Source organism: Dromiciops gliroides, chromosome 1 (genome assembly GCF_019393635.1).
Source record: "Dromiciops gliroides isolate mDroGli1 chromosome 1, mDroGli1.pri, whole genome shotgun sequence".
In the NCBI taxonomy this organism is placed as follows: domain Eukaryota; kingdom Metazoa; phylum Chordata; class Mammalia; order Microbiotheria; family Microbiotheriidae; genus Dromiciops; species Dromiciops gliroides.
Genome location: NC_057861.1, coordinates 550912351 through 550924452, shown reverse-complemented (window position 1 = coordinate 550924452; position 12102 = coordinate 550912351). Strand labels below are relative to the sequence as shown.

At 37.5% G+C, this 12102-nt stretch overlaps 1 protein-coding gene across 1 annotated transcript in view; it reads left to right on the top strand.

Annotated features, from left to right (window-relative positions):
• Positions 1-12102, top strand: part of SUSD1 (sushi domain containing 1) — a 341419-nt gene that overhangs the window by 301835 nt on the left and 27482 nt on the right. The window lies entirely within an intron of this gene.

Below are 12102 nucleotides of genomic sequence, written 5' to 3'. Positions count from 1 at the left end.
ACTATGTGACAGGTGCTATGCTAAAAGCTGGGGATACCAAGAAAGGTAAAAGCCAATCCTTAGTCTCAAGGAGTTGACAGTCTAATGGGAGTTTTATCCAAGACAATGAAGGGGAGACCAGAATAGAGTCCATTTAATAGAAATAAATGGTAGGACCAAACCATGACCAATGGCAAAAAAAAAAAATATTTAGTATGGTGTATCCTATGTTCTTGTCAATATAACTTGCTTAATATTCTTCAAACATGTCCTTGCATTTCTTACCTTTGTGACTTGGCTCACAACCTTCTTTGCTCTTGGAATGCCTTCCCCTACCATCTCCCTTTAAGGAAATGCTCCCCATCCTTTAAAGTTTATTTAGGTTTCCATCTCTTCCATGGAGTTTTCCTGGATCCCTAGCCAGAAGTAATCATTGATTCCTTTGAACTCTAATGGAAGCTCCCTGAGGTAGCTAAGCGATTCAGAGGATAGAGTGCTGAGCCTGAGTCAGGAAGATCTAAGTTCAAATCCAGCCTTGGACATTTACTAGCTGTGTGACCCTGGGCAAATCTACCTTAGCTTCCTCTACTGTGAAATCACGATTAAAATAATAGCCTTCACCTTGCAGCGTTATGGTGAGAATCAAATAAGATAATATTTATAAATTGCATAGCACAGTGTCTGGCACATGGTAGATGCTTAATAAATGCCTTTAATGCTATAGTTTATCAATCTTTATATCCTCCTAAGCCTAGCATATTGCATTACACATAGTGGGTGCTCAATAAAAGTTCGTTGTATTTACTTTTTGTTAGGAGGAATTGAAGTTGTCTGTGGTTGTGAGATTATTATTACTGGGGGTGGGGGGGGGGTGGGGGGAGTGGGGCTGGTAATAATATTCTCACATGGCAGAGGAATGAAGCAGTGATGGCTTTTCACAGTCCTGGTAATCCAATTCACGTTAATATGCATTTATTAAGCACTTGCTGTGTGCAAGGTACTCTACTAGGCAATGATAATATGAAAACAAAATGAAAAAATAGTTCCTACATTCTTTTTTTTTGGATTTTTTTTTTTTGATGAGGCAATTGGGGTGAAGTGACTTGCCTAAGGTCACACAGCTAGTAAGTGTTAAGTGTCTGAGGCTGGCTTTGAACTCAGGTCCTCCTGACTCCAGGGCCAGTGCTCTATCCACTGTGCAGGAGCTTACATTCTGCTAGGGGAGGGATACATTGTGTAAATGGGTGAGTGTATACATGAAAATTTGAGAAAGGAGAGTAGAACAACCAGAGTAATATGAAGCATGAAGGAAAACTATAAATAACAGTTACCAAAAAGTTATGGTGCAGTCCAATGGGTTGTGAAACTCAGGCTCCACAGTGGTCCAGGGTTAATCTCAAAGGGTTTCTTCAACATAGTAGCCCTCTTTAGCTCTTTAGGCCTACACCCAAAGTTTGTTTTTGTTTATTCTTTTTCAATCATTTCCGACTCTCCATGATCCTATTTGTGGTTTTCTTGGCAAAGATTCTAGATTGCTTTGCCATTTCCTTCTCCAGTTCATTTTATAGATGAGGAAACCAAGGCAAAGAGGGTTAAGTGACTTGCCCAGGGTCACACAGCTAATTAATGTCTGAGACCATATTTGAACTTATGAAGATGAGTCTTCTATGAGTCTTCTAGACTCCAGGTGCAACTCTCTATCCACTGGGCTACCAAGCTGCCCACCATCTAGGTTTACTCTAGGAAAATCAATGAGTATATGATAAACCTATCAATGAATATATCTGTCTAAGGCTTGGCACAGTGCCTAAGCATAGTAGGTGCTTAATAAATGCTCATTGACTTGCTAACATGTCTAGGTTTATCCTACACAATCTTCTTCATCATTGTCCTATATGGGTCAGGTACAAGACTGACTTTGTTTCACCTCACCAAAAATACTGAGGATGCAAAGGCCACAGACCATAAACACAATTAGTTATTTTTGGCTACCCCTTCTTATGGGTATACATGTGGGATCAAAGGGAGGGAGGGAGGGAGGGAGGGAAGGAATGGTACGTTTCCTCTCCTGCCTTCCTCATGTTCCCTCACCTGTTGTCCAGAACGTGTAGTTGAAGTTTTCCTGGACAAGGTGTTACCTGGATTGTACTGGGTTTGTTAGAGGGACTCTAGCTTACTCCTCCAACCTTTCCTTTGAAAAACTGTCAGATTTGGCAGAAATGTCATCCCTCAAACCAAAGATTCCTTCCTTCTGTGCTTTCAAGCTAGGCTAGCATATGTGAGCTCATAATGTCGTGTGATGGAAAGAACAATGAATCTGGAGGCAGAAAACCTGATCTGAAATGCTGCCTCTACTGCCCTGTGTAACCTTGGCCTTAGCTTCTCTGGGCCTCAGTCTATTCCTCTGTGAAATGGGAGGGTTGGGCTAGATGACTTTAAAAGTCTCTCCCAACTCTGATTTCCTTTCTGTGAGAGGTCACATAGCCAGTATCAGGGGTCAGATTGGAACGGTGGTCTTCTAGACTCTGGGTTCTACACTCTAACCATACTTCCGCTCATAAACACAATTTCAAATAGATGGCATAGAAATGGAGTAACATGACTTAGATTGCCTCTTGGTGGCCATCTTAGTGATAGGGATTGGACCTGTGCCTTCTTTAGTAAAGGGAACTCCCAGGTAAGTAAATATTGCCTCATCCAGTGTAGGTGGCACCTTCAGCATTACTGAGAGTTAGGAAGAGTAGACAGATTCAGGCATTTACTAGTTGTGTGACCCTCAGCTTAGCTGCTTTCAGCCTCAGTGTACTCATGTGAAAAGTAGAGCTCATAATATCACGTATTTCACAAGACAGCTAAGTGGTGCAGTGGATGGAGTGCCAGGCCTTGACTCAGGAATATCATGTTCCTGAATTCAAATCCAGCCTCACATACTTACTAGCTAGGTGACCCATGGTAAGTCACTTAACCCTGTTTTCCTCAGTTTTCTCATCTGTCAAATGAGCTGGAGAAGGAGATGGCAAACCATTCCAATATCCCTTCCAAGAAAACAGTAAAAGGTTATGTATACCTATTTTATATACTAAAATACCCAGGGTCCCGTAAAAATTTCTTGGGCGAAAAGGGGTCACGAGTGGAAAAAGTTTAAGAAACCCTGGAGTAAACAACCTATTAAGGTGCTTTTCTTCTCCAAGTCTATGCCCTATGAGCCTATCTTTGGTGAATTGAAAAATATCAATGACAGAATCTATCACAGACACTTGAGGGATGAAAGTTACCACATCCTACTAAAACAGCACTGACAGGTAGCCAGTGAATAGGCAGATTAGGGGAGACGTTGGGAGAGGAAGGCAGTGTCTACTTGGGACAGAGGAAGCAGATCTGAGGCATAAAAACAGCAACTGTGAACAAGAAATTGAAGTAGTAATATCCGTGGTCCCTAAATGAGTAGAAAGACCAGCTGCAAGAAACCAGGAATCCATGCTGAAAATCCGGACCAGATAAGGAAGTGAAAATGCAGAGCGGTGGGGAAAGTTAACCATCTGTCTGCATCAATCCAGTTCCCAATGCTTAATATTTTTAATGCAGCTGCTGGTGTTTACTCTCACTGCCTGCCAGGCCTTAGTCTGACTCAGCCACCTCTGGTCAAACCAATAATCTTGTGCGCTATCCCTCCCCTTGCTGCCTTACTGATGTTGGCATGGTGAAATGTCTGTGTGTGTGTGTGTGTGTGTGTGTGTGTGTGTGTGTGTGTGTGTGTGTGTGTGTGTGTGTGTGTGTGTTAGCTCCTGTTTCTTCCCTTCTGGACAATAGCCTTCTAGGCCACTGCATACTAAAAGTGACCTTGTCCCCTCCTTGTCCCCTGTTTGTAATCACAATTGTGGATGAGGCCTTCAGGGTTAAGATGGGCCTGTCAGTTGGCTTCAATTCAACAAGCATTTATTAAATGCCTGCTATGTACCAGACCCTGAAATTAACAAAGAAAAAAAAAAGGAAAAAAAGATTGTCATTGTCCCAAAGGACCTTTCCATCTATAAGGTTTAGCAAAGACCAGTGAAGCACATGGTGGATGGACTGAAGAGAAAACCCCAGGCTATTCCACTGACTCCCTAATGGGTCTCCCACACTTTCTACCAATTTCTGGGAAGATCTCCTCTTCCAACAGTTGGGGGTATATACTCAAACCTAGCTCCCCAGGCTAAATGACTCCCTAGGGCTGGAGTCAATATACTTCTGTATCATATTTTTACTGTAGTTCAATTTTCTAACTTTCCTGGGCAAGAAACCACAGTGGGACCTCTAAGCTTATTAGGACTGCATAATCTCATCATGCTTTCAATTCAGATTTTCTTGACTTGCTTTACAATGCACTTTCCCTCAAGTCATACTTCCTGTTCTAAGACCAATGCTTTTAGGGAAATGGAAAGAAGAGGCTGTACCAAAGAAACTGTCACTCCTTTTGATTGCTAACCTTTGTCACGGTGAGCTTGGTCCAGTCATTAACCTCTTTATAAGTGTATCTTAAGCCAGGACCTGTAGGGGAGGAGGTTGTGACATGCACCAGTAGTCTAAAGTAGAAATAGAATTTGAGGACCTTTTACTAGCACAAAAAACCAAAGTGTCTTTATTTATATAGCTTTCCTTCCTCACAAATATTAGCCCATTTATTAATAACCCCAGGGATGGTAGCTTTCCTACATTATAGCATTTATCTGAAGTTTGTTCTTGGGCAGCTAGCTGGCACCGTGGATAAAGTACTGGCCCTGAATTCAGGAGGACCTGGGTTCAAATTTGGCCTCAGACACTTAACACTTACTAGTTGTGTGACCATGGGTAAGTCACTTAACCCTCTTTGCCCGCCCCCCCCCCAAAAGAAATGAAGTTTGTTCTTATGTTCAGAAAAGGAACTGAAAAACAGTTTTAAGTAAAAGGAAAATCCCATTTCTTTATAAAGTTTTTGTTGTTTCTGTTCAATTAACTGGATAGACACACAATGTTCAATATGTAAAACATACATAAGCATTTACACTGTTTTAAAAATAGCATCTGCACATAAAGTAACATGTGTGTATATCTCTGTTTATATGTATATATTATAGGTATGCTTGTATCAGTATACTTATAACATATGTATATATAGATATACATATATTGCTAAGTTCAGTTCAATTGTGTCCTACTCTTCATGACCTCATTTTGGGTTTTCTTGGCAAAGATACTGGAATAACTTGCCATTTTCTTGTCCAGCTCATTTTTATAGATGAGGAGGTAAAGTAAACAGAGTTAAGTACCTTGCCCAGGGTCACACAAATAAGTATCTGAGACCAGATTTGAATTCACAAAGATGAATATTCCTGATTCCCAACCCAGTGCTCTGTCCACAATGCCACCTCTATATAGATACACATCTATAAAAACCTAAGATAGTTTACTTCCTAGGGGCTTTAGGGTGCAGGTACAGAAATATGAAAATCACAACACTGAGTTTTCCATGAAAGATTAAAAAACAAAAACCAAAAACCACTCACTCTGTTACTATCAGGATCACAGGACTTAGTGGCTGAAAGAAATTTAGAGAACACAACATCATATATGTAGAGCTCGAAGGGACATTAGAGACTCTCTATTCTAATCTCCTTGTTTTACAGATGAGGAAAATGAGGCTCAGAGAGATTAAGTGACTTGCCTTAGCTCGAACAGCTCATATGTGACTGGCTCTGACTGAAGCCAGTGGTGCTCTTTCCACTGTACACTACTGCTTCTTATAGATCATAGTCCAACCTTTTAATTTTATAATTGGGGAAACAGATCTAGAGGTATGAAATAAGTTACTTAGCATCATACATTTGAAGCTCTGGTAATAAGTTGCTTACTTTTTTTAAATTATATTTTATTTTGTTCAATCAATGAAAATCTGCCTTTTCTTTCTCCCACCTCCCTCACCCCCACTGAAAAAGAAAGAAAAATAAAACCTGTTACCAACATATGTAGTCAAGCAAAACAAATTCCCACACTGGCCACGTCCAGAAAAATACATTTCATTTTTCATTTTGAGTCCATTACTTCTCTGTCAGGAGGTAGGTGGCATGTTTCATTATGAGTCCTCTGCAATTACGGTTGGTCATTCTGTTGGTCAGAACTTCCTGAATCTTTCAAAATTATTTGTCTAAATGATACTCTTGTTACTGTATAAATTGTTTTCCTCATTCTGCTCACTTCTCTTTTTTATCGGTCCATTTAAACCCTCTTAGATTTTTCTGAAACCATCTTCGTCATTTCTTAAAGCATAATAGTATTCTAATCAGTCTATTAGTCAATTGGAATTTATTAAAAACCTACCACGAGGGGGCAGCTAGGTGGTGCTGCAGTGGATAAAGCCCCAACCCCAGATTCAGGAGGACCTGAATTCAAATCCATCCTCAGATGCTTGACACTTAACTAGCTGTGTGACCCTGGGCAAATCACTTAACCCTCATTGCCCTGCAAAAAACAACAACAAACAAACAAAACCAAAACCCAAACCAAAAACCTACCATGAATCAGGCACTGCCCTATGCACTAGGGATACAAAGAAAGGGGTGGGGGGAATCAAACAACAACAAAAAATCCTGCTCTCACCTCATGGTATCGAATTGAGTTAATCTTTAACCCGATCAAAGTGGATATATGGGAGAGAGTATAAGCAGAAAGAGATGAATAACTTACAATGAATCAAACCCTGCAATGTGGTAGAAAATTTTGTGATGCCGCCAGAATCTGATGTGCATTTCCATGTGTACTGAGGAAGTTCTCTATTGGATATTTTACATGTGGATATTTTGTCAGTCAATAAATGTTGAGTACCAACTATGTACCAGGTTCAGTGCTAAGGACTAGGAATAGAAAGAGAGGAAAGAGACAGTCCATTCTCTCAAGGAGCTCACAGTCTAATGGGAGAGAAAACATGCAAAGAACTATGTATAAAAATCTCCTCTATCTATATAGGATAAATTGGGGATAGTCTTAGAAGGAAGGCACTAAGATTAAGGAGGACTAGGAAGGGTTTATTGCAGAAATTGAGATTGTAGCTGAGACTTGAAGGAATCCACAAGGCAGAGATGAAGGAGACTTCCAGACATGAGGGGTAGCCAGTAAAAACTCTGAGTTGGGAGATAAGAGTATCATGTTCATAGATTAGCAAGGAGGCCAATATTATTGGATCTAAGAGTATGTGGAGGGGAGCAAGGTAGAAGATTGGAAATGCAGGAAAGGGTCAGTTAATATGATTTTAAAAAATTATAGCCTTTAAAAGTCTATAATTTGTTCAGCCATTCCCCAGTTGATAGACATCCCCCTCCTCCCAGTTTCTAATTCTTTGCACTGCAAAAAGAGCTGTTAGAAATATTTTTGCACATATGAATCCTTTCCTCTTTCCGTGATCTCTTTGGGGCACAGCCTTAGAGGTGGTATCACTGGGTCAAAGGGTATGCATGGATTAATCACTTTTGGACATCATTCCAAATTGCTTTCATAATGGACTTGGAGCAGTTCACAGCTTCACCAACAAGCATTTTTAAAGTACCTACTATGTTTAATTTACCAATAATACATTAATGTAGCTGTTTTCCCACAGCCCCTCCAGCATTTGTCATCTTCCTTCCCCCACTCCCACCAACTTTGCCAATCTAATGAATAAGAAAGTAGAATCTCACAGCTGTTTTAATTTTCATTTCTCTAATTATTGAGCCTGTTTGCTGTTGTATGTCGTATATTCAATCTATTCCACTGATCAACTTCTCTATTTCTTAGCCAAATTGCTTTGTAATACAGTTTGATATCTGGCATGGCTAGGCCCCTTTCCTTTCCACTGTTTTCATGATTTCCCTTGAGATTCTTGATAATATGTTCCTCTAGATTAATTTTATTTTTTTCTATCTATAAAGTAATCCTTAAGTAATTTGATTGTTATGGCACCAAATAAGTAAATTAATTTAAGCAGTTGTATCATTTTTATTATATTGGCTCAGCCTACCCATAAGCAATTAATATTTCTTCAATTATTTATGTAGTTAAGTGGAATTTGCCTGTATATCTCTTCCTGTTAAATTATGTGGGTAATATAAAGAAATGTTATAATGATTATTATAGGTTTTTTTATATCCAGAAATTTTGCTGAAGTGTTTGTTACAAATGTTTGTAGCTATCTCTTGAATTTCCTTTAAGCAAACCACCATATTATCTGCTAAAAACAATAGTTTTCTTTCCTCTTTGTTTATGCTTATTCCCTTAGTTTCTATTTTTTGTCTTATCACTGTTGCTAGCATTTCTGACAAGTATATTGAATAGTAAATAATGATAATTGACACTTATTTTTTCCTTGATGTTTTTTGGAAAGGCTTCTAGTTTATCACCATTACGGATAATGTTGACTCTTAGTTTTTGTTAGATACTTCTTTTCTCATTAAGGAAATATCTGTTTATTCCTATTTTTTTTTTAGTGTGTGTGGTATTATAAAAAAACAGAAATGGGTATTGCATTTTGTGAAAAGCTTTTCTGCATCTATATAATCATATGATTTTCTTGTTCTTATTATTTATACTTTTCCTAATTAATATGGAGCTAGCTCTATATTTATGATATAAATCAACCTTGGTATAGTACATAATCTTTATGATACATTGTCCTAGTCTCCTTGTTAATATTTTATTTAAAATAGTTGCATAAACATTCATTAGACATATTAGTCTCATATTCTTTTTCTTTCTTTTTTTTTTGTCTTTTTTTTTTTTTTTAGGCAATTGGGGTTAAGTGACTTGCCCAGGGTCACACAGCTAGTAAGTGTCAAGTGTCTGAGACTGGATTTGAACTCAGGTCTTCCTGACTCCAGGCTCAGGGCTCTATCCTCTGAGCCACCTAGCTGCCCCTCTCATATTCTTTTTCTACAGCGACTCTTCCTAGTTTTAGGTACAAAGATAACATTTGTATCATAATAAAGATTTTGGTAGAATTCCTTCTTTTTCTATTTTTTTCAAACAGATTTTGTACAGGCCATGAAGGGGTTTTGTATAAGTCATGAAGAGGTTTCAATACTTAATAACTCCTTTATTTTTGTTTTTAATTAATAATACCATAGCATCATATGCAGTACATATAGGAGTACATATTTCAGTGTGTGTGTGTGTATGTGTGTGTATATATATATATATAAAATAAAGAAAAAATTTTTCAAAGTCATTAAAATATAAGACCCTTTCGTGACTTTTGGCCCACCCTATAGTATTGGAATTAATTGTTCTTTAAATGTTTGATAGAGTTCACTCATAAATCAGTATGGTCAGGGGCAGCTGGGTGGTGTAGTGGATAAAGTACTGGCCCCGGATTCAGGAGAACCTGAGTTCAAATCTGGCCTCAGACACTTGACACTTACTAACTGTGTGACCCTGGGTAAGTCACTTAACCCTCATTGCCCCACCAAAAAAAAAAAAAGATTAAATTATCTAGTCTCCAGTTAATTTTTAATCATTTCCAGGGTTTAATTCTTTATTAAATATGATTTTATTGAATTCTGTTATATAAAATATGTGTTTAATAATTCTGCTTTTTTTGCATCAGTTTATGAGGATCTTATGCCTAAATATGTGACCAATTTTTGTAAAGGTGCCACACAAAGCTGAGAAATAGCTATACTCTTTTCTATCTCCCTCCAATAATCCCCAAAGGTCTAGTAAATATACCTTCTCTTTTTAAATGTTTTTTCCATCTTAATAGTATTTTTTCTAGTTACATATAAAGATACTTTTCAACATTTGTTTTTATAAGATTTTGAGTTCCAAATTTTTCTCCCTCTCTCATTACCGTCCCTGCCTCCCCAGGATGGCAAGCAATCTGATATAGGTTATATATGTACAATCAGTTTAAACTTATTTCCACATTAGTCGTGTTGTGAAAGAAGAATCAGAACAAAAGGAAAAAAAACCTCGAGAAGGAAAAAATCACACAAAAAAGTAAAAATAGTAAGGTTCAATCTGCATTCAAATTCCACAGTTCTTTTTCTGGAGAACATTTTCCATCATGAGTCCTTTGGAATTGTCTTGGATCATTGTATTGCTGAGAAGAGCTAAGTCTATCGCAGTTGATCACCACACAGTGTTGCTGTTACTGTGTACAATGTTCTCCTGGTTCTGCTCACTTTACTCAGCATCAGTTCACTTAAATCTTTCCATGTTTTTTGAAATCTGCCTGCTCATCATTTCTTATAGCACAATAGTATTCCATTACATTCATTTACCACAACATGTTCAGCCATTCCCCAGTTGGTGGACTTTCCCTTGATTTCCAATTCTTTGCCACCACAAAGAGAGCTTCCATAAATATTTTTGTAAATGTGGATCCTTTTCCCTTTTATATAATCTTTTTGGGATACAGACCCAGTAGTAGTATTACTGGGTCAAAGGATATGTGCAGCCCCATACCCCTTTGGGCATAATTCCAAATTGCTCTCCAGAAAGGGTAAATCTAACTTCTCTTAAATTCTGTGCAGATCCTCATATCTTTTGGTCAAATTTATCTCGCTCTGAATGGGGCAAATTGAGGTACTCAAACATTATAGTTTTATTCTATATTTATCCCTTCAACTCAACCTTTTCTTTAAATTTTAAGATTCTTTGTCATTTCCATAGGTTTAGAATAATACTAATATTTAGTATTAGTTTAATTCATTGTGATACTTTTTAACATAATGTAGTTTTCCTGTTTAACTTTTAAGTCTATGTTTGCTATTGCTTTATCTGAAATCATGATTACTATCCCTTTCTTTTTTACTTTAGCTGAAGCATAATAGATTTTTCTCTTGACTCTTTATGTAGCTTCCTGTTTCAAGTGTTTTAAAAAACATATTGTTGGAGTCTCTTTTCTAATCCATTTTACTATCCTCTTCCATTTTACAGGTGAGTTCATCCAATTTACATTTGCAATAATGATTGTATATTTTTATACATCCAATTTGCTTATACTTTTAGTTTCTCTTTGTTTCCTGCCCCCTCATTATAAAAAAGAAGGTGGTGAGAGAGGGAATGTACTTAAACACCACTTCTCTAGGTTTGATACATTCTGCTTCAGGTCCCCTTCCCCTCTTCTTTTTCCCTTACCCAGAGCCCATTCATAGATTTTTTTATCTTTTCTCTTTATAAAGTCCATCCTTTACAATTAGAATTTATTTTTCTTAGGACTCTCCCTCTTACCCTCCCTCTTATCCCCTCCTCTCTGTTATCTTCTCTTCCTGTTTTCCTGTTGAGTCAAAATGTATTTTTTGTACCCAGCTGTAAGTATATATTCTTCCCTCTTTTGACCAGTTCAGAAGAAAGTGAAGTTCAAATATCATATACACTAACTACCCCTTTCTCCTCATTTGTATAGTCTTCTATTTGTGTACCCTGATTATGTGAGATTATTTTCATCACCTTTCATTTCTCCCCTCTTGTTCCCCTATTAAATATATCCATTTCCTCTTACCTTTACTTTCTTCTTCTGAGAACATCAAAACAATAAAATCACTCTCAGGCTTCCCTGTCTTTTTAGACTCCTGTTGAGACCCTTGGTGTAGATGGAGTTCTGAAGGGACACGTATCCATTTTAAAATGTAGACATGTTTAATCTCTTTATGATTTATCACTAATTTTTACCTTTTTGTTTTTCTCTTGACTCCTGTCTTTGAATTTCAAAGTTTCTACCTAGTCTTTTAATCAAGAATGCTTGGAAATTTTCTATTTCATTAAAGGTCCATCCCTATAAGATCATACTCAAATTTTCTGGGTAAGTTATTGGTTGTAGGCAAGATCTTTTGTCCTCATAAATATCATATTCCAAGCTTTTCACTCATTTGTAATTGTGGCTGCTTTGCGTGATGCTTACTGTGGCTTCTCAGTATTTTAATTCTTTCTGGCTGCTTGTGCTTTTTTCCTTTTACTTGAAAGCTCCACATTTTGCTTTATAATGACCCTTTCTCTTGACTCCTGTGTTTTTATTTCAAATTTTTTTCAATTTCTTTATTGAATATAATTCAATAAAGAATGGGGGGGGGGGGTGGATGGTCCACAGTGTCAAATTTGGCAGTAGAGAAAACAAGAAGAGTGAAGATTGATGAAAGA